The 22,140-nt window shown below is 43.2% G+C and overlaps 1 long non-coding RNA gene across 5 annotated transcripts in view; it reads left to right on the plus strand.

Moving 5' to 3' along the window:
* The first annotated feature begins 15,148 nt into the window (after positions 1 to 15,148).
* Positions 15,149 to 22,140, plus strand: part of LOC107518955 — a 29,764-nt gene continuing 22,772 nt past the window's right edge. For 3 of the 5 annotated variants that reach the window (XR_001598988.2, XR_001598992.2, XR_001598991.2), the window contains exon 1: positions 15,152 to 15,915. This is a non-coding gene — a long non-coding RNA (uncharacterized LOC107518955). Of the gene's footprint in view, positions 15,916 to 19,502; positions 20,182 to 22,140 lie in introns of those variants that run through there. The other 2 variants (XR_001598993.2, XR_001598990.2) reach the window with 2 other exon arrangements.

The following is a 22,140-nucleotide window of genomic DNA, read 5'->3' on the forward strand; positions in this document are numbered from 1 at the left end:
GCTTTTGTATACGGTAGATTTCAATCACGCCAAATGCTAAAGAAAACTGTCGAATGGGAGTTTGATCTGTCATTCACTGAAAGAATACTATTACACACATTCACATGTGTTACGTAAAACACACCAGCCCTGTAATCCTCACAACAGGCACCAGAAAGATGCAGTTACCTCTGGGGCTTTTTTTCAGAGAGGGGAACGGAAACATGGTAACTTTATGCTCAAGATCACAAAGCAAGAGACAGCAGATATTTGAAACCAGGTTGTTCTGACGCCATTGCTCCTGTTCTTTCTCATACTCTGCTGACGTAAGTGATAGACCATCGTAAATGATAGATCATCTCTGCACAGCACTCCCCCTGGGATTCAGGTCTTTAGATAAGGGTAGAGGGGTTCCTCACTTGCATGGGCCCCTCTGAGGCCCAGTCCCCACTTTCATACCTCTAGCCAGATCCAACAAAACCAGGACCTGGATCAAGATATCCAACTTTTGATGATTTTCATGAAAAGCATAAACAGTCAATATGAATTGAGCTCTAGTTAACAAATTCCACTTGGAGAAAGAACATTCCTTTTAAATAAACTGGAGCTCTCGCAGAGAGAATGGGGGATGTTTATTTTCCAAGCAGTGATCTACGGTGGGGTGGTGGCTGAGAAAGTGGCCAGGGTCAGGGCTGGACCTGTGCACTGAGCACTTGCAGGGCTGTTGACCTGGGAAGCCAAGAGTTGCAGCCTGGAAGGGGTCACCAGATAGAGAACCAGCTAGAGAGAAGCAGTGAGTCCCTGAGTGGGTTCTGAGGAAACCCATTACTTGCCTTCTTCTCAGAAGGTAAGCAGTGGGGCTACCAGGCTTCAGTGTATCTAGGATAGAACAATTGTATCCTGAACCTTCTACCCACCTTGATAATTCCTGCTTTAGGCAACAAGGCTACTGATTGTTTGGTGGCACTGGGCTACATTATGGAAGATGGATGGGACCTTTCCAAATTGGGCCTCAGAGATCATCTTGTCTCAGCCTCTTGTCAGTTAGATGGCTATGGAGAAATGCTTGCTGGAAGTCACAAGGCCAATGCTAGAGTGTCTTCTGATCCCCGAACCCCCTTACGTTTGCCTAGAGATGTGCAAAACAGATAATGAAGACCGCCTACCAGAAATTTGCTAGACCCAGTGGGGATTTGCACCGCCTTGGAGAGATGGTTCCCATCTGGGCATCAGCGGGTGCATCTACACCCCTCGCGCCAAGTTTACACGCTGCCTGCCATGTCACTAAGCACTGCCGCGGGGCCCGAAATCAGTGGGCCTGCTTCCTGTCAGCCCCCTGTGTTCCTCTCTAGTGCATGCCCAGTGTCTGAAGCCAACTGATCTATCGATAGCACGTTTCTGCGATGCAACTCAATTTGAAAGCCAGTGTTTTCTAGAGTAACTGGGGATTTTTTTTTTTTTTTCCGTGGTTTGCAATGTGATTGGGAGTAAGGTTTAGCAAGCCCTGTGGGCAGTGAGGAGGGAAAACACCCAGTGGGAGAGCAGGCTATTTAGGGAAAGGTTGAAACATTTTGGGGACCTACTCTGGGCAAAGAGCTGTGCTGGCCCCTGTAGGGGACACTAGTAAGAGTGAGTCCTAGTCCCTCTTTCTTATCCACTCTCTGCTGAAAGGAAGCACATTCCATTTCGAAATTATTAGAAGGTTATTTGTCCCTGTTTGCTTCTAAAAAGACATTTTCAGCAGAGCATTTACTTGCAGTTTTACCTTTTGCCTGTGAGTTAGATTTTTAAATGTTAATTTAATCTCAAATGCATGAGAAAATGATTACAATAGCATGGTTTGGGCATCCACATCGGGTTTCAAAAGTTTACTTTGGGCCAGAGAGAGGAGAGATACAAAGTAGCTATATACAAAGCACTTTTTGTACTATTCCGTGTGCACCATGGCAGGATTTCTGCCGGCTCTCCCTGGGGGAGGGTGTGAGCGTGCACTCAAGCGCCGACCCCCCCCCCCGCCCCCTCGCTCAGCCCCAGGAGCTGCAGCTACCTCTCAACAGCTGCAGCTTGACTCGTCCCTCCGTAGGAGCTATAATTTCTTCCCATGTCATCTATATTTAATCCAGATATGAGAACTCTCTTTTGTCTTACTGCAAAATCAGAGCGAGCTACACAACTCAGAACTATCACACGTAAAAATGAAACGTGTGCTTTATTTATTTTTAGTAATGGGATAAGTTCCGGGTATTTAACCAATTAAGAGACAACTGATTCATCAGAAATTATAGAGATAAAGGTGATAAAAAAAAATTAAAAATACTGGCTATCTGGCTGCTCAGAGCTGATTTAATGAGGTCCTGCTAATTCTGGTGACCATACAAGGGAAGCCAACCGGAAACAGAAACACCAGAACGAGCTAGAGAGCAAGTCGTCCTCTCGCTCAGCTCTAAGTCTGTGGAAGTGCCTTGAGTTGGTCTGGTAATTGTGTCATACAAATAACACTAAAGATTAGAAAAGATATGGAATCGCTCTACAAATGTTGGCTGTTTTTATTTTCTTTAATTTGTGCTAAATTTTATCTCTCTGAAACTTAATGACTTCAGCTCAAACTCACATGAATGCAGAATTTCAGAAAGTAGAGATCATCTTGTGTTTCATTGGTCTATTATAGTGATTCATTTATAAATTCTAACAGACTTGATTCTTCTGAGCCTGATTAACATTCTTCCAAGGCATCAAGGAGATGAAACAGAAGAAAAATGTGTTCAAGAAAAAAAGCGTTGATGGCACTACCGAAGTCTTGGAGCTTAGGAGTGGAGTTGACTTCTGGTTTATCTTAAAAGCACCTGTATGGGGACTTCGAGCCCCCAGGCACGGATGATAATGCAGGCTACAGGATGACAAGGTTTGGTGCTGACAAGGTCTTCTGCCATCTTTTGGGCTTATGTTAAAAGAAAATGGTGTAACCCCACAGGTACATACCTCCCCCATGCCCCTTTTTACCTAGGTGTTTCCCCTGCTTAGAAATTCAGGCCTTGCCAATGATTTGCTCCCAAATAGGACAGAGGGCTGGGTCGTGACTCACGCTTAGGAGACTTCCTGTACCTGTCATGACTTCCCCATGTGGATTTATTTGGGAGTCCTTGCTGGGCCAGTAAGCAAGAAAGCCTCAATTGTTTCTATCTTAATTAAGTTACATAGGAAAGTAAGAGAAAGAACAAGGTAATTCAGATTTTCTCACCAAAACTTAAGTTCCTTTTTTCATCTGGCCATAAGATAAGAGCAAGCAGAAAGATTTAGCAAGTGCCTTCCTCATTCTCCTCTTCTGCCTCTCATTCCTGAGCACTCCCCAAACCCCCAAATTTCCCAGTTCTGCTCTCCAAAAGCAATTGCTGCTAGCAAAGGTATCCCATGCATATGCAAGCATATGTGATTATATAATACCCTTTTTGTAAAACAACAAAAAAATGCACACGTGGTAGCATAATCTATACAGTTTTACATCTTGTTACTTTGACAGAATATTTCCCAGTGATTAAGGACATGTTTTAATAAGAGCAATCTTATTTAACCTGAGTTTTGCGTCAGTCTTAGACAAAGCCCTTCCCCACCACCATTTCTGCCTGGGCAGGGGACTGGGAACTCTCCTTCTGCTTCTCTTTCCTCCTCTGGAAATTGGGGCGGGGGAGGGGAGTGGAACCAGATGAACTCTCAGTTTGCTTCCAGCCACTGAAATGTTTAAGAGTCACTTTATAGAAAAGGAAATTAAATGACAATGGTCCAAATTTAATTGTGTGCAGAGCAGGGATGGGAACCAAAGCCCGTGGCTCGTAACATCAGGATCTTGCCACCATACCACACTCCTCTTTGCTGCTTAGTGTTTTCTTTTTGGCTGTCCAAGGACTGGGAAGTTCCAGAGTAGAAGCGAGACGTCCTTTTACACTCATGTTAGCTGTGGGGTGTAGGGATTTGATAGGAACTACCCAGCTAGACTGATCAAGTTTCTCTTCCATTGATACTGAGAGGCTGGAGCCTGTCTCCTACTGATGTCATGAGATGTGATCTTTGTGGATGAGACTAGGCACTGCGGTAAAGGATGGAAGGAGAAGAGATTCTCTCCATGGAGGCAAAATCAAGGTGGCATTAAAAGAGAAGAATGGATGGTGTCTGGCACGTTAACAATGACAGAGACCGTTGCTAGGTGCCAACCATGGGCTTAAGAGCCGTGGAGAGCAGCGGGGGGTAGATAATCTTATTCCTATCCCCATGAGCTAACTCTGTGGGCGTTAAACTCCTTTTCACTAAACTGCATTGTAGTTTTGGCATTACTAGTTCTGTTTACGATGAATCGAATCACAGTCAAATGTGAACTCAGCAAAGTGATGCCAAATGTTCTAGAAGTAAATCTCTTCCCAATTAACTTTAACTTTACAGTTGGCAGGTGTGTTGGGGGCGGATGGTGCCAATTTTCGTTGTTAACTCTTTGATGGCTGAGGCTCAGAAAGCAAAGGCCAGGATGGACCAGACCTGTCTTCTGCGGCCAGAGCCTGGACCTGGGCAGGGAAAGGCTGTGCTCGGGATTTACAAAGGCTGTTTACTTAGAAGTGGCCAAAGTGTCACTGAACCAGTGTCACATGAGGTGTCATATTGTCGAGCAATGGAATAACCTCGGAAGAAACAGAGACTAACATTTACTGAGTGACGATGTTGTGACTGACATAGTGGTCACAACAACTAGGGAACTGAGACTGAGAGGTTCAGTAAGTAATGTAAGGGCGCATTCCTGGTGCATGACAGACTATAGATTCGACCCAGGTCCGTCTGACTCCGAAGCTCATGCTCTTCTACTGCTTCCCTATGTCGCTAAAGGGAAGAGAGGAAACTTCCTACCAGAGCTTGTTACTTTAAAAATCCAAATCCTATGACTCCTACCTATGATTTCTGCCTTTAGAAATGAAGTTACTTGAATTATTAAAACGTTTGTCATGGGGACATATCCTCCTCTTTAATAGAAACAGAACTGAATAGAACGTGGTCTTAGTTCATAAAGAGTTTACAGTCTGGTTGTACAATAAGATCAGGACCCATAAAAATAGCGCCCGGGTCATGTAACTGAGGACATACCCGTGTGGCATAGAGTGCCGCACGAGCACACAGAGTGTAGGAAGCTGAAGGACCGGAGCTGGAATGAAAGCTGGAAGGGATCTGCATAGCTTAGGACTTCCTAGGGCACAGAGCAGCAGGCAAAGCTACAGTGCTAATGTTTTATGGGAGGGATACCCTAGGGCAGCGAAAGTGGGGAAAGAGGGAAGAGAGGGAAGAAGGATGTGACACAGGAAAGAATGGGAAACAAACAAAAAGTGACGTGTTCCTGACGTGGCCACAGCCTCAGGAAAAGACTAGCTGCTGAGAGACATCTTCCAAGAGGCCGTACAGAACACAGCGTCCCAGAACAGCCCGCCGAAGGGAGGGAGGGAGAAGGATTCGTTTTCTTTCTCCCTCCTGTCTCCTGCCATATTGGTCAAGGGTGTCGCTGCGTGTTGGCTTGCCTGCACTTCTGGGCTGTGTCTCCAGACACCTTTGGGCGGTTGTGGAGGAAGCCAGTTTAGCATTTTGTCCAGTCCTCCAAGTGAGGAGCGGGATAGAGCCGCTGGGGGCCTCTGGGGCCTGGGCATCACAGTTGCTGTGGCTCCAGGGTGGGGGCGATGGAGGCCATGTCGGAGCTTGCACACTCCTTGGTGGGGACTTGGAGGTGGTCAGTGCTGGCGGATGTGGTGGTGGCAGCTGTGGCAACGGGCAGTGTTTAGGGGTGGTCTCCATGAGTACTCAATCAAGGGCACAGGAGACAGGTGGGATCAAGTGAATCTGGGGAGGTGTGTAAATTGTATCTGATATCGAGTTCCAAGAGAAAAGAGATGGGGCATTCAAGAGAGAGGGTATTCTAGAGTATCCGATTCAAGAGATAGGTAATCTGAGAAAACTGTATTCACAATGGCATTCTTTCCAGAGACAGCAGTAAAGAGGAACCATGAGGGATAATTTGATAGCTCTGAGCTAGTAGCTGCAGAGCCATTACCAACTCCAGGCTGGAGGGATTTAATGGAGAGAGCAATTACTGAGCTGGGAAGGACCACTTCATGTGGCAATGGTCACCTGAAAAGGAGCAATGACCATAAAGAACCAGAGGGTGAGAGCCCTGATCAGAAGGCAGAGAGTAAAAGTCTACTGAGGCAGTTCCTGCAGGTCAGCGCCACGGGCTGAGAGCTTCATGGAGAAGTGAGAAGGGCAGATCTCGAAGGACATTTGGAAGATCTCTGACCTGGGGTCTCAGAGAACTCCTGGTTTCCATCTTTGCCTTGCCAGTTTTTAAAATTATATGGAGCACTGAGGAGGTTGTCCTGACCCAACAGAAGTTGAAGGACTGTGAGAAACTCTGGTAAATGGGTGGGATCCTACTTTGAAGGGCCTTGAAAGCAGACAGGTCAGTTTCCCCTTGGCGTGGCAGGAAAGAGACGCGATTGAAGGTTTTGAGATGAAAGCAGCACTCAGTAAGATTGGCCGAGGCAGAACAATAAATCCTTTTGAGAAAAAAGAGAGATTGGATTTAGGGAGTCTAGAAGGGAAACCATTAAATAAATACAGAAAGGAATGATGCAAGCCTAGATTTGAATATGGTAGAGGGTAGGGTCATAGGATGTGTGTCAAAGGGAAAATTGGTAGAAGTTGCATATTGAGGGTTGTGGGAGTGAAAGGGAGGAACAAGTTAGTGATAAATGTCAGTTTTTAAGTCCGGTGATTGAAGGAATGGTAATAAGTTTGACAGAGAGGGGAAGGCAAGATGGATTGGGTGGTCATCCAGGGCAAGGGCGGGGACCTAAGGGATGACAGGCTTCAGCTGGCACAGGCTGAGATTAGGAAAACCCGCTACTTAATCATCGCCTCTAGTCTTGTCATGCGTGACCACGGTTATTACTCGTCTAGGAAGGGGCAGTGGTGGCGAACCAAGGGTGGGGCAGCGGGCGCGGCCTTCAGGACTGCATGTGGGGCGGGGGCGGGGAGGATAAGGGGATGCGTTGGCTGCAGGGAACTCACAAACTGATAAAATCAACCAAAAGGCAATGTGCTTTTGATTATTACTATGCTCTGGTCAGTGAAAAAAGTTTTCCTCCTTTCTGATAAAAATCTTTCATTGGTCTAAATTCTAAAGAACTGCTGTGGTTACTGTTGACCTTTCATAACATATATAAGCTTAAAGTTAGAACATTTTAATTATCTTTTTTTAATTTACAGATTTTTTAATTATGGTAAAGTATACCACATAAAATATAAAATCTACCATTTCAGCCATTTTCAAGTGCAGAGAGCAGTGGCATTAAGTCCTTTTGCATTGTTCTGCCACCATCAACACAGAACATCCTTCATCCAGCAAAACCGAAACCCTGTACCCGTTAAACATTAACTTTCCATTCCTCCTCGCCCCAGCCTCTGGTGATTATCATCTACTTTCTGTCCCTATGAATTCAATTACTCTAAGTCCCTCACGAAAGTGGAATCATTACTTATTCTTTAATAAGCACTGTATGGTAGCTGATTTGAGGAAGTAATTATAAAGATATCCACACAGAGAACTCAGACACATGTATTTGTTTCAAGAGTTTTGTAAAGTTAAATTTATTAAGATAACATCGACTAATAACATTATATAAATTTCAGATGCACGACATTATCGTTCGACATCCGTGTACTCTACTGTGTGCTCACCATCCAGTCTGTCTCCTACTACCGTGTATTTGCCCCTTTACTCGCTTCTTCCTCTCCCCACCCTCTTTAACCTCTGGTACGCAACACTCTGTTGTCTGTAGTTCTGAGTTTGTTTTTGCTTGTTTTGTTAGTTCGTTTGTTACTTTTTGTTTTATATTCCACACATGGGTGAAATCATGCCCCTTTTTTTGGTCCTTTTTCATTTGACTTATTTCATTTAGCATATTTACAGTAGTCAAGACATGGAAATAGCACAAGTATTTATTGGCAGATAATTGGATAATGTGGTATGTGTACACACACACACACACACACACACACACACACACATACTGGAATACCACTCAGCCATAAAAAAAGATGAATTGTTGCAACAACATGGATGGATCTTGAGAGTATGATGCAAAGGGTATATTTTTAATGGCATGCTGGTGTCTATAGCTCCTATGGTCTTACACATCCCTTATCTTCAAACAGGAGTTCAAAACAAACCGTAATTGGTAACCCAGAGGTTTTAGAGAAGAAACAATTTGAGTTTCTTTAATTCTGTCATTCTATGTGATCACTTGGAGTTCTTATTTGCATTTAAAATTTAAAACAGTAAGATAGAGTGCAGACTGTGAGGTAAAATATTTTTGTTTGGTAAGTGTAAAGTTGGGTTCATACATGAATAATTTAAATTGGAATAATATCTTTAAAATTAATGTTAATTTTTCTATTTTAATTACTAATTGTTGGTGTGAAAATTCTTTAAAAAATGATCAAGAAAATAAAAGTTGAAGGGACAATACGAGTTGCAAATGACTTGAGGAGTAACCTGGTTAAGAGAGAAAATGAGCCTCTCACAATAAAGATGGTCCTTTCTCTACTGTTCAACAGAAAGAAAAGAATGAAACAGGAAGTTGACATTCGACAATGTCATGGTTTCATAAATGTCTACCAAGTCCCAAAAGTACAGAGAACATAAGTAGTTTATTTAAAAAAAATTTAAATTTACTTGTTTTGTTTTTTGTTGGAGACTGCTTGCAGAAGAAATTTTAAAAAATAGAACATCCAGCTTCATATCTGGCTTTAAGACCCAAAGAAATTGAATCTTAAAGTCCTTGTACGTGAGCTAATCGAATCACATTTCTCTGGCTTTAGATAAACAGAAAAATCTGCCAATGGGAGGGAAACGCCTAAAATCCATCAAGTAAAACTAGATTGAGAAAGAAAAAACAGTGAGAAATTTTGTATCATCATTTGGACCTAATTATGTTTTTAGCCGAACAAAATCTTTCTGTGGTTAAAGAACAGATATATCACCAGGAATCAAACAAAATTTGTTGGCATTGGTAGAACACAATTGCAACTTAGTTTGGAAGGAATATTTTTGTAAAAGTTAAACATACTATTCTTTTAGAAGAGAGTTTTATTTCCCCCAAATTCAAAATCACACTTGATCTTCGCCAAAAGGCCAAGAAGTAATGCATCAAATTCAAAATTAATTAATTCATCTTCTGGGATATGATGTCAAATTGAAAATAGTGGCAGACATTTTAAAAAGCTAACTACATTTGCATTCTTTTTATAGTATTCCTGACATGTCTCACGCTCATTAAATATTTGAAGTATCAGATGTATTTATGTTTGAAGATCAGATGTATTTATATTGAAGATGGTCAAGTTAAGATAATTAGTCTGGGCCTTGCTTTCTATTTCTCGGCAGAAATTTTAGAATAATTAGATATGGATGAACCGAATGTAAACAGCTGCCCTGGTCAAAGAAATGGCAACACCCACCTCTGACCACTGTTCACGGCGGAGCCTAGCGGAGGTCTAAGAAGTCAATCAAATCCTTCTTTATGCCTTATGCAAATTATTCTCTGCACCTTTGCTGAATTTACTCTTTTGGATGTTTTTCTTCATGAGTGTCATTTTTGGAGTTATGGACAAATTTTATTCATTCTTAATAAGAGCATCTCATCAATGAAAAATGCTGCAGACTGTAGGTAACCAACCCAAATTCTTTCCCAGAGAAAATGGAGTGCTTGGTATGAAACTATGCATACCACAAAGACCAATTTTAAAAAATTAATACCAACTTTGAAATTGGGAGGCTCAGCTTAGATTTTTATGAAGAAGGACTTTAACTCTGCAATGATAAAATTTGAACAAATGATGTTGACATAGAAAATAGAATTAAATGTTGGAGAAGAATGCATAAAAATGACAAAAGATGCTGGCCTTGCATCGCCAGGAAAAAAACCCAAAGGACGATGTTTGAATGCCTCAATTATTTTCTGCAAGAGCCAGACTTCTGTGCTAAAGGAATAGATCGAATAATGACATTGTTTACTTGCTGATTTTTGTAGAAAAAAAAAATGTTAGAAGTTTTTAGCAAACATAGAAGAAATTTATGGTGAATTTTCTGGAGAAGAGGCTTGGAAGATAACGCAAATTTTTTGAATATGAAAACCTTGAAAGCCGCTGTAATCAATCCCCAAGAAACAAAAGCACTGATAGTTTTGTAATTCCTGAAATTTATTGTGAGATTTATGTGAATCTCTGCTAAACTATATTCTTTTCTTAATTATTTGTACATCTGTTCTCTTATGTGTAAGAATTTTTTGAAAATTAAATTAATAAAAATTGTTCTTCAGTCAACTGTGGATGAATATAAAGTGTATTGCACATGAATATGCAAAGATCAGTCTGGTATTGACAGATTTGCAGGAGTTACAACAGCTAAACAGACTCTAATTTATATTTTTTACTACAACAGAAAAAATACATAATTTTTTCCTTTCAAAAAATACATTACTGCTGTTAAAATATTAATCTTTTATATATATTTTTTGAACTGTAATATTTATTTTAAATTTTTTACTGGCATGATTATATAGGTGAATTTCAATAAAAGAGCATTTTTATTGTCTGGGCTTCTTTCCTGGTTGTAAGTATAATTTATTTCATTTCACGACTATAGCTGAAAATAATTATGTCATATAGAGGGAGACAGTGTTAAAAAACGCTCTGCTCTTGGGGTTGTGTTTGGTGTGCCATGCGACAGAGGCATCTGAGTAAGCTCTGCAAAGAGGTCTTTTTTGGTTAAGGTATTCAGAATATTAAATAACTTCTTATGTCTTGATCAAAATTTGGGACTAGGGCTGGAACTCAGGTCTTGCTTCCTGTTAGCAAGATTCTGGTAGATTAGCGTGTGTATCAGTCTTTACGTCGGCAGCACATATACTAAAATTAGAGTGTGTATCATAAAAGCTCATGTAAACATTTCTTGAACAAATGAGCAAATGAGTAAGTGAAGGACTCTTCTGACAATCCCCTTTTTGCACAAAGGAATGTGTGGAATCTTAATAAGACTTAGAAAGGATTTAAAAATACACTAAAAATGTACCAAGAATGAGATAGTTTATTATTCTAAGGTTTCCAGAGGATTTATAAACTTTGGTGTGGCTTTTAGTATCTTAGTTGTACACAGAAATTATGAGAAATTATGAATCACGAAAACAGGGTGTTTCCTTAATGAATAAAATTTAATTTGAGAGGAAACTAAGTGGTCTAGATGACAAAATAACAAGGGGAGATGCACTAAGTAGAAAATGACACAGTACAGCAGGGATCCCACCTCACCTAAAAAGTTACAGCCAAAGCATTTTGGCTCTTTGACATCCAAACTGGAGAAATGAGGTTTAGTCATCTCTGACACTGGTATGAAGCTTGATAAAACTTTTAATTCAAACTTCAATTGTGAGTCCATCATATCTGACCTAAAATAACCCAACTACTCAAGAAGAGTGTTATTTGCTTCCTTCCTCTATCTACACTCACTTATGGTTACTAAGACCTAAGCTGGGATAACTAAAAAAAAAGTTCTGAAAAAAAGAGGAAGTGTGTGAAAATGGTTAGTTTAAGTTTCCATGTTCAGTCAGTGTGCAAACTGTCAATTTATCACTGTTTTCTCCCCACTAAGACTTTTAACTTAGCTTTTTTCAGAAACACTTGCCATTCAGTTCATAGGGCTTTCTTTTTGACGTGGAATGTGCTTTCTGAGTGTGTCTGCTGTGATATTGAATGCCCCAGTGGAAGTTTGGCAGTGGATGTGGATAGGTAGACATAGCCATGCCCAAGTGGGACCTTGTGTATAGCTCCCCTTCCTAACAGCAAACCAGTTTGGGGCTTGGAGTGGAAGCATAAAATATAAACTAGAATTGGAATAAAGAAGGGATAGGGTTAATTACATAGAAGAGGCTATTTGATTAGCATCCAAAAAGCCTTTTAGTTTGCGTAGAGGAGAGCTAAAGAGAAATATGTTTACTGAAACATTATTTGATTGTGATATATCAGTGATAGCAATACAAATATATATTATGAAGAGTGAATAATTATACAAGGAAGTTGATCTATACTCCATAACTGTACCTAGAGCTGTCTGATCGGTGAATCTGATTATACTCAAAAGGAAGTTTCTGTTGCTCTTATGATAAAATGCAAACTCAGTTACCTAGCTTACATGATCCATCATCTCTGGAATCAACCTTCAAAACTTTGCCTGTCCCCTCCCCCTCTACGCTACACACACGCTGTTCCTTTTGCCTAGCACAGTCCTTGCTTTTTGCCCAGGCGACTCCTCCTAAGTCTTCACATCTTGTCTTGCACCTCACTTCACTAGAAGAGGCCTTCCCTGACCACCTCCTCCGAGACCAGATGGAGGGGCATGGAACTTTGTGCTTTCTGCGCGGTATCATAACTGGCCCATTACTTCATGCGCTACACCGTAACCTCAGTGAGTGTGGGGAACATTGTATCTCAGGACCCGATGCAATCTTTCACACATAAGAACATTCAGTGAAGATCTGATGAGCGAGTTTTAATAGTAAGTGAAAGTGGAAGGATCGACACCAATATGTGAAATCAGATTCCATACATATATTATTTATTTATTTTTGTTTTATATATATATATTTATATATTTAAAATGTACCTTTTAAACAACAGAAAGAGAATACCATACAAGGAAAGGTCAATATTTTAGTTGCCAAGTTTCTACTGCAACCATGTATGGCTTTTACAATAACAAAGAATCGCTTTGTTACTTTAAAGATGCAACAAGAAAAGAGGAAACTGTCTGAATTTGACTGTGCAGCTGAGAATAGTACTCAAGCATAGCGCCTATAGCTGTGATTTGAGTTAAAGAAAAAGAAAGTCTGGGGTAACCTTTGGGTGGAGGGAAGTTACATTTATAAAAACTACCTATATACAGGCCACAGCAGAGGCGGGCCCAGAATGAGAAGGAAATGAAACACAGGCCTGGTAGCACCTGCCCAGAGAGCCGACAGGGGACCAGCTCATGGACGAAAGAGGGCAAAGCCTGTAAGAGAGGTTTTCGGCAAGGACAGGGGTGGGAGAGAGAAGGTGGATCAGTGGTTGCTGAAGAAATGAGAAGGGATGCTGAGGACGTAGCTGCAGACACCGCGGGGAGCAGGCGAGGACAGCCAGGAGCACGTAGTTCCCGCTGGGGTAAAGATGAGCCGGCTCGGTTTGCGTCCATAAAGTAAAAGAAGGAGAGGGGCAGAGGGGATGCTGAGGACGTCAGATGGTGGTGATGGTGGCGGTGTGTGTGTAAATGCGTGCGTGTGTGGGGGGTGTGGGCCGAAGGGTACATAGGTAACAAAGTCCTTGAAAAAGACCCCAAGAGAAATTCAAAGAAGAGTACATGCAGCCTGACAAAAGGCTGCATCAGGTGTTATCTGAAAAACGAAGTTCAAGGTGCCAGGAAGAAAGGTGTCAAAGGTGAAGGAAACTTGGGAGTTCAACTAAGACGGACAAATCAGCGCACGTGGTGAAACTCCACTGAAAGTTGACACGCATGTGACTAATCCATCAAGCGAGGGACACAACCTGGCGGAGGGAGGAACTGGGGAAACAGCGAGGGGGAGGAAATGAGTTGTTTGTTGTGTAGAAGAAACTGGGTGGAGGTGAGTGTCAGGGATGGTTTCTAACTTGTTTGCTGGTAGGCAGGGGCAATTATGTAATGACAGCGTCTAAGGACCTTCCTAAAATAACACCACCTCACCAGTATCTGATAATAACAAATAAAATAAAATAAAACAACAACAAGAAAGGAAGCTCCAGTGAGTTGTGCTGATAGAGTGTTGCTTGCTCGGCAGGAAATAGTGCATTCCCCAGGGGGCAGGCGGATGAAAGGGGGTGCTCTGGATGGGCCCCCTAACTCTGGTGAGCAGTTCTGGAGGTCTGGGCGATCAGTGTCGAGGAACCTCTGAAACTCTCGGCGCAACAAAGCCATCCTTCTGGAAACTACCCATGCCCTTTTGCTCCAGCTCTGGCTGATTCTCTTAGGTGTGGGGGTTCAGATCCAAGCTAGCATCTGCCAGGATTTTGGAGCTGGAGATCCAATGCCACGAAGTTACTTATCTCTGTGTCAAAAGCACAAAGGTGCATCTGACATCCACCAAGCACAGCAGTTAAACAAAATAAGTTCTTCCTTACCTGGTCAGTCATCAACAAAACCTGGCAGAGAATCTGAGCTGGGAATGCAACAGAAACCACCAATGTATGCAGACCACCAGGAAACCTATATCCTGCAGAAGGCTCAATAACCACACAGTTAAGAGATCTCTCTCCCCGTATCCATCAATACTCCAAACAGAGAATAATACGATTAGACCTGCTGAACCCTCTCAGCCTGCTGTGATCTTTCCTGGTTGTCATGTCCCCAGTTCACACAACGAATCAATGGAAATATACCTGTGTTGATGCGCGCGTGCATGTGTGCACGCACACACACACGTGCAAAACTTGGGAGCTCAGAAACCACATTTCCTCACATACAGTAATGCTAGTCATCAAGAAGAGAGACTCAAGCTGATGCCCCCAAATAGGACAAGAGATACAGAGTCTGGGTGGCACTCATATCTCTGGTCCCAGTCTTTCCTCTGCATCCCTGTCCCCAGCACTGTCGAAAATTTTTCTAGGTCCTCCAATCAGGGAATCCCCTTTTTGGCTAAACTAGCTTGAGCTGCGTTTCTTTGTCTTACCAGCAAAACAATACGCTGAGCCTAGTGAAATCATCATGGGTACTTGCCCCAAAGGATCTAGCTGCTGAGTGAGAGGAGTGTGAACCTCACAACAGAAGCAGGCTTGCAAAGGTCTGCGGATTCACCACCCAGGCTCTGGCTCCTGGCTTTGGAAATGCCCTGGGGAATGCTGCCGTGCGTGCGTGCCGTGAGAGCACCAACGGACAGACAATCAGATTAAGCTGGAACATTGGGGCGGGGTGGATGAGGGAGGTAAGAAAGAAACCTGGGGAAGGGAAAGATGAAAAGCAAGGATGCGACTGGTGTTGCTGTCTGAACTGCAGCTTCGGTGACAATGATCATGAACGTGACAGCAGGTTTAACCACCCATTTATGGAACTTATTTTTTGGAGGAGGAATTTGACTGAGTTAGGACACAGTCAGAGATGTGCAATACATGTGACTCAAGAAACCGTGCAGTCGGAAACAGTGCTTCAGATAAAGACATACGCGCATCTCATAACAGAAAATGATATGAAATTTCAGCAGTATAGTAGGTCAGATGTTTGCAAACAACGTGGCGACCATAAAACTCTGTTTGGGACAATCTTCGTTTATACCTATTGTTTTGGCACACTGGTTAACCACACCCTCTTTAACACTCAGAAGTGTCTCAGTTTGAATGATAAATTCTGTGGCAGCTCTAGCCAAATTGCTACTATGTCTCCACTGAAAGGAGGAATGGGTTTCAAAGTCCCAACACAGAAGGGTAATGGTAACTTCTGCTCAGAGGAATATGGGGAAGCTACAGGGAGCCCTAAAGGAAAGGGAAGGAAGTGGCAGCTTTGGGAAGAAAGAGACAAAATGAAACAGCTGTCTAGTGTAGGAAAAATGAAGAAGATATAAGACATAAAAAAAAATGATAAAAAAAAAAATCAGCAGCCAGAAGAAAACTGCTGAGGATGGGATGGGCGGAGCTGCTGGTGAAGTCTGTGAGCTCAGAATCACGAGGACATGTGATCCCGGGCACAGCAGGATGACCTTGGAGAATACTGAAGTGTCACGGATGGAGAGGACTGATTCACAGGGTGGTAGAACCAGCCTGGGCAGAATCCGGACTGAGTAATTTGCCGCGGGCAGTCAGGTAAGCCTGTGTCACTGCCAGGGACCAGAGCTGCGCAGAGCTGATAGCAAACAAGTTCAGAACGAAGGTCAGAGTCAGGAGGGGCCTATGACCCCAGCGAGCACTCAGAGGAAGCTGTTGCTCTGAGATCCTCTGATGGATTCAGGTTTTTTTACCCTGAAAAATTCAAAGTCATTGGCCAACCTTGACTCTGAGACAGATATTGAATTCTAAAAATATGAACGTTTAGGATCAACTCCTTAACTCGGGCAAATAAGGAAAATGAGAGCCAAACGAGTTAAGTGACTTGCAATGGCCACACAACTAGGCAGTAGCAAAACTGAATTCTAGAGCCAGAAATGCAGTAGGCCTGTTATCAGGGCAGCACGCGGGTGTATTGTAAACAACGCACCGGTCTATGAGATGCTACCAAGAAGCCCCTTCTTTTGTAAATTAACCACATACACTAGAACAGGAAAGGGCTTGAGAAAACTTGAGGCCCAAAATCAGTTGAACCCAAGCTTTTCTAGACTTATTTGACTCTGGTGCCCATTTATTTCATGGAACACAAAATTTCTTTTTGAGAAACACATTTAAGAAAGTACTTTGGACACGCGTCCCATCTGGTCCTTGGCTGCTTAGATCAGACAGTTTCCCTGGGGCTGAGGATACTTTCTTGTCTACCAGGAGCCTTTGCCACACGGTCTGAACATGTGGCCACGCCCTCTTGGTTGTTAACAGTCTCAACTACAAGATTCCAGGGTTTTTTTTGAGGGTTTTATTAAGTCCTACAGTCCTTGAGATATGTATTCTTCGTTCACCACTCCACCTTCCCCATTGGCTCTCTACCAAGAGGGCTGACGTGTACGAACCACGTTAATAGGCTCTGGCTTTCCTGTCACCCCCTCCCTGGCTTCTAGTTGTATTCGGGCAAAGGTGACCAATAGGAGATGAGGGAGAGAAGCATGCTGTCAGGCACTTAATTCCTTGGTTCCCTCCCCAAGCCAAGATCTCGAGTGCTCCCACATGGCCCTGTACTCCTAGCTTGCTCTCCTGCCAGGCTCTGGCCATCTCTCTCTCCAGGTCCCTTGGGCCTTGGGGTGGTAATGGAGCACCCACTGTTTCCAGCCTGAGCTATTGCACTGTGCCTTGTGGTTTCTCTACCCTCTTCCACACCTCGGTGAGCAGCCCCTTTATTAAACTCCTCTCTATTGAAATTTGCCATGGTTTCCTGCTGGGGCCTTCCTTGTACAGCCCTCTTCTGTGGAGAATGCTGATTGAGTGCCTGCTGTGTGCCAGGCACAGTGCTAGGCTCAGGGATATGATGGTGAACAAGACAGACCAGATCCCTGCTACCATGAAGTTTAGCGAGGGAGAGAGAAAATGAAGAACTAAGTAAGCTACTAAACCACAGATTGCCCTGAGTATTAGAAAGAAAATAAACAGTGCCGTTACTGAGAATAATGGATCTACCTATCTAGGCAGGGAGGTCAGCGCAGGCCTCTCTGAAGAGGTCTAAAGGATGAGAAGGCGGAAATGGAAGGAGAAATTTTAGAGCAGGAGACATATCAAGTCCCAGGTCTTCCAGTGGGACAGAGCTTGGCGTATTAGCATGTTGTTTTGCTCTGTTTTGTGGTTTTCACCTTGGAAATGCTTTCATGGGGTCTGTATAGCTTGTGATGTCAAGATAGGAAGAAGGGCAAGTGTGCACATGCTGGCACGTGGCCGTCGAGAGAGTAGGTTGTGAGTGAAGGAAGAGTCCACGTGCTTTACCGGCACCACAGCTCCAGCCCACCTCTTCCTCCCTGCCTCCTCCTCCAGTCGCCTGCTCCTGGCCTGTGCCGGTCCTGCTGGTCCTCAGGCACCAGGCCGTCCACGTTGCTCTCAGCCTCGGCGAGCTCTATCCCATCCACACCGCGTCTGCGCACCAGTGCGGGAAGGCCTTGCTGAACATGGCCCTGAACTGCTCGGATGTGAGCTGAAACAGTTCCTGGGTGCCCGTGGTTGCCGACGAAGGGGGCGGTCATTTTTCACCCCTGGGGCAGGATGTCACAGACAGCTGTCTTCACGTTGTTGGCCATCCATTCGACAAAACAGCTGCTGCTCTTGTTGTGGACGATAAGCATCGGCTTGTCCGCCTGCTACATGCAGCCCCTGAACACGGGGGAGGCCATGGTCAGGGAGCTGCGGGGGCGAAGGTCACAAGCCACCATCCCGCTCCTGGCATTGAATGACTCCTGAGTGGTCTTGGGCATCATCAATGCCCGGTGCTGCTGGCTGCCCTGGCTGGCGAGGAACGACAGCGGCCGCTGTGCTGGTCGTGTCAGGAGCAGTTCGCGGTGGGTAGGAGCCAGGTCACACAGGGCTGCCAGCTCCGGGGAGAAGAGCCCTCGGCTCACTCCATCTGCACCCACCTGCCACCACTCACCTCGGAGACCCCTGAATCGGTCCCTCCTGACCCCGACCTGGATTCACCACATGTGAGTCAGGGGCAGATTAAAAGGAAACTTTTCTTCTTTTTTTCTCACAAGCCTGCTCCTCCTCCCATATCTTAGGGAAACTCATCACTGTGAATCCTCCTGCCGAAATTCTGAGAACCATTCCCAACTCGCTCTTCTTCTGCACCTTCCACTTGCCCACCAAGTCCTGTGTGTTCTGCGTCTGAAAAGCGTCACCGCATTCACACATTGCAGCCTTTCTAACTGGCGTCATGTCCACATGGCTCTCCTGCCTCCTTTTCCCACTTGGTTATTCTATTTTTCTAAAAAATAAATATTTCAAAATTTTCAATTATACTTGACAAATAATATTATACTGGTTTCAGGAGTACGACACAGTGATTTGACATTTGTATAACTTATGAAGTGATCACTCCGATAAATCTAGGACCCATCTGACAACATATGTAGTTATTACAATATTATCGACTGTATTCCTTATGCTATACTTTACATACCCAGGAATATTTTGCAACTACCAATTTGTACTTCTTAATCCCTCCTTCTTTCCACCCACCCGCAAGACTCCTCTCATGTGGTAATAATCAAAATGTTCTCTATATCTATGAGTTTGTTTCTGCTTTGTTTATTTTGTTCTTTAGTTTCCACATGTAAGTGAAATCAGATGACATTTGTCTTTCTCTGACTTACTCCACTCAGCACAATACCTTCTAGGTCTATCCATGTTATTACAGATAGCAAGATTTCATTCTTTTTTTATTGCTGAGGAATATTTTTTTATTCCTCTCACTGGAACCCTGGGCTGGGGAGCCTGATGTGGGGCCGAGACCCCTTGTTTCTTTAGGGGAACCTCCACAGCTAAGATATTCCTCCCGATTTTTAACCGCCACACGTAGGTGTGGGACCAGCTCACTCTGCATCTCTGCCCCTCCTACCAGTTTCAACATGGCCTCTTTGGTATGTCCTTAGTTGTACGACTTCTATTCAGCTAGACTTCAGGCAATTCTCAACGATGGTTGTTCTGTAGCTTAGTTGTAATTTTGATGTGGTTGTGAGAGGAGGCAAGCATAGCATTCACCTACCCCACCATCTTGACTGGAAGTCCTGGTGATTCCTGGCATGCTTTGCCAGCATGGTCTTTCTCAGGGTGTCACTCTACTAAAGTGTGATGGCTCTACATCCTTTTAACATGAAATTAATCTTCCTTAACCCTGCACACAGTACACAGTGATCTTACCTCGGCACTTTTTCAGGTCCATTTTCTAATATCCTCCCCTTGTTTGCTATTCAATTCCAGCAATACTTGGGGCGTCCAGCCCATCACATGCTTTCTCTTGCCTCCCACCTTGACAAAGACTACTTTCTCCCCTTAGAGTATTCTCCCCACCTTCAAGCTCTCTTCTCTGCCTGGTTAACCACTGTGAATTTTGGTCCTTTAGGAATTAGCTCAAGTGTCAACTTCCCTAGGAAGCGTCCCAGCCACCTTCCATCTCTTCTCTGCGGCATGTGTTCTATTGCTGTGTGACAAAGATTGGTCAACTTATCTGTCACCCCGAATTGATAAAGAAATGAATATCTCAAAGTTAGGGAGAAAATCAACATTAAGAAGTAGAAATACAGAGAGTAGCACTGAAGCAGAAAGACGAAGTGAAAGCCTAAGAACAAAACAAAAGAAAAGAAAACAGAATACCCCGGTGAAGTGGTAAAAGAAGAAGGAAACTGAAAACAGGAGCATGAAAGCTGGAGGCACAGGCTGCAGGGATGGAGAGCCTGAGACACAGTGTGGGAGTAGAATGAAAGCTGTAGTTCCATTTGAATGAACCAGTTGGTGAGAACGTTTTTGTTTCATGGGATCGCTGAAGACGGTATTTTCATTTCACATGTATAAAAAAAATTTTTAAGAATCTGTTTTTGAAAAAAGTGCCATGTACCACGTATAATCAAGGAGCTCTTACTATACCGTATTATGTAATCAGCTTTGTGCGGTTAGAGCACTTATAAGTAAAATGACCCAGAAATATTTGCAATAAAAAATAACATATAGGGAAGTGAGCTTTATTCTAGTGCATGCTTTATAATGCGGGTACAGTTGAATAATGTGGCTTCGAATTACAGGGGTCCATTTATATGCTGAGATTTTTCAATAAACACCCATATTGTTTTCTATCTGCGGTCAGGAACCTTCAGATGCAGAGGGACAATTTATGCATTGATCTTTTAGATAAGAGTCTAGAGCATCCACGCATTTGGTGTGGGGTAGGGATTTCCTGAAACCAATATCCCATGGATACCCAGAGAGAAATGGTGTTGTTAAGTTTTGGGAAGTCAAAAATTATTTGAGGAGTTTTGACTTAGGGGGAGGCATAGGGCAAGTTGGTGCCTCTACCTTGCCGTGTTGTTGAATGGTCAACTATATATTTTTAACCACTTTGTTTACTGGCTTTCCTAACTTCCACCTCCAAATAAACTATCAGTTGAAATCAGCCAAGGCTATGTAGAGCAGGTGTGGGAACTTATTAATATCTATGGCACTGGTTCCTTCTCAAAGATCAATTTCCTATGAACTTTGTTTGAAATTCTTGTCATTTCAGATGTGAAAACTATACTTCTAAGGCATGTAATTCCACCTGGAAGAATTACTCCAATAGAGACACTGCAGCACTAGGAAAGGGAATATTTGTGTGTGTGCTTGTATAGGTTTTTTTATTCATTCATTCAGTCAGTCAGTCAGTCAATCATTTATTTATTTACTTACTTACTTACTTATCAGAAGGGGAATATTTATGTATTGCACACTTATAAAGTGACAGGTGCCATGGAAGGTGCCCTACACTGTTTTTCTCATTCGGTTTCTTTCCTTTGCCATACCATTTTCAAATCTAGGCCATCTAGGGAAGATGCTTTAATGATTCAGGAAAACACACAGTGATCTCAGATTTTTCCGTGTGGCGGGAGTAAAGTGCATGTCATAGGGATGGGGCCAGTCCCAGGCAAATCTGTGATGTGGGAGGTTTTTCCCCAACTGAGACTCCATCTCCCCCTCCTCCCTGATCTTCGTCTTCACTGGCTTGTCCTGCTTCTTGGCACCACTTAATAGACTTATTTGTAGCAAAGGGCCAGGAAGTGAGTGAGCTATATTCCCCAGGAGTACTTATAATTTGAATAAAAACCCAAGGGCAATACTTGACTAAAGAGAGCAGATGATAGATGGCTAACTTTCAGGCCACTGTAGGGAAGTTTGTTCTGTAAAAAGAATGGAGAAATGGTTATCCTTTCCAAATCCCTCAAAGCACACTGTGTAGGCAATGAGATCTCCACTCATATATGAGGTTGGTGCAGGGTGAAGGAGATGTTGCTGTGCTCTTTTTGAATCTCAGACCTTCACCAGGCCTAATACATGTCAGCTAAAAGAAGCTGCCAGGTGCCTATAGGGCGTCTAGACACTGATAGGCTCCTGTTGGTATCTTGTACTTGGCTGGCTTGGTACCACTGTCCAGAGTACCACAGATTTTCTTTCTCTTTGTCTTCCTCTGTGGTCTAGGTCCTCAAATATTCCTAAAGTATAAAATATTGAACTTGAGTACACTTGGGAATAGTTTTGCTTGCTTAGCCAAAGTACAAGAAAGGGTTCCTGAAACACTTGAGCTCTGAGCCGTCTTGCTGTGCCAAGAAACACAAGCACGTCCATGCACTTGTTGCTCTGACTATCTGATTTGTCTGCATTTTCTAAAAGTTGAAAGTTTATATGTAGACAAGCTTTGGGATTTGCACAAAAGTTTTTTTCAAA

The sequence above is a fragment of the Rousettus aegyptiacus genome, unplaced genomic scaffold (assembly GCF_014176215.1).
Source record: "Rousettus aegyptiacus isolate mRouAeg1 unplaced genomic scaffold, mRouAeg1.p scaffold_m13_p_10, whole genome shotgun sequence".
Classification (NCBI taxonomy): domain Eukaryota; kingdom Metazoa; phylum Chordata; class Mammalia; order Chiroptera; family Pteropodidae; genus Rousettus; species Rousettus aegyptiacus.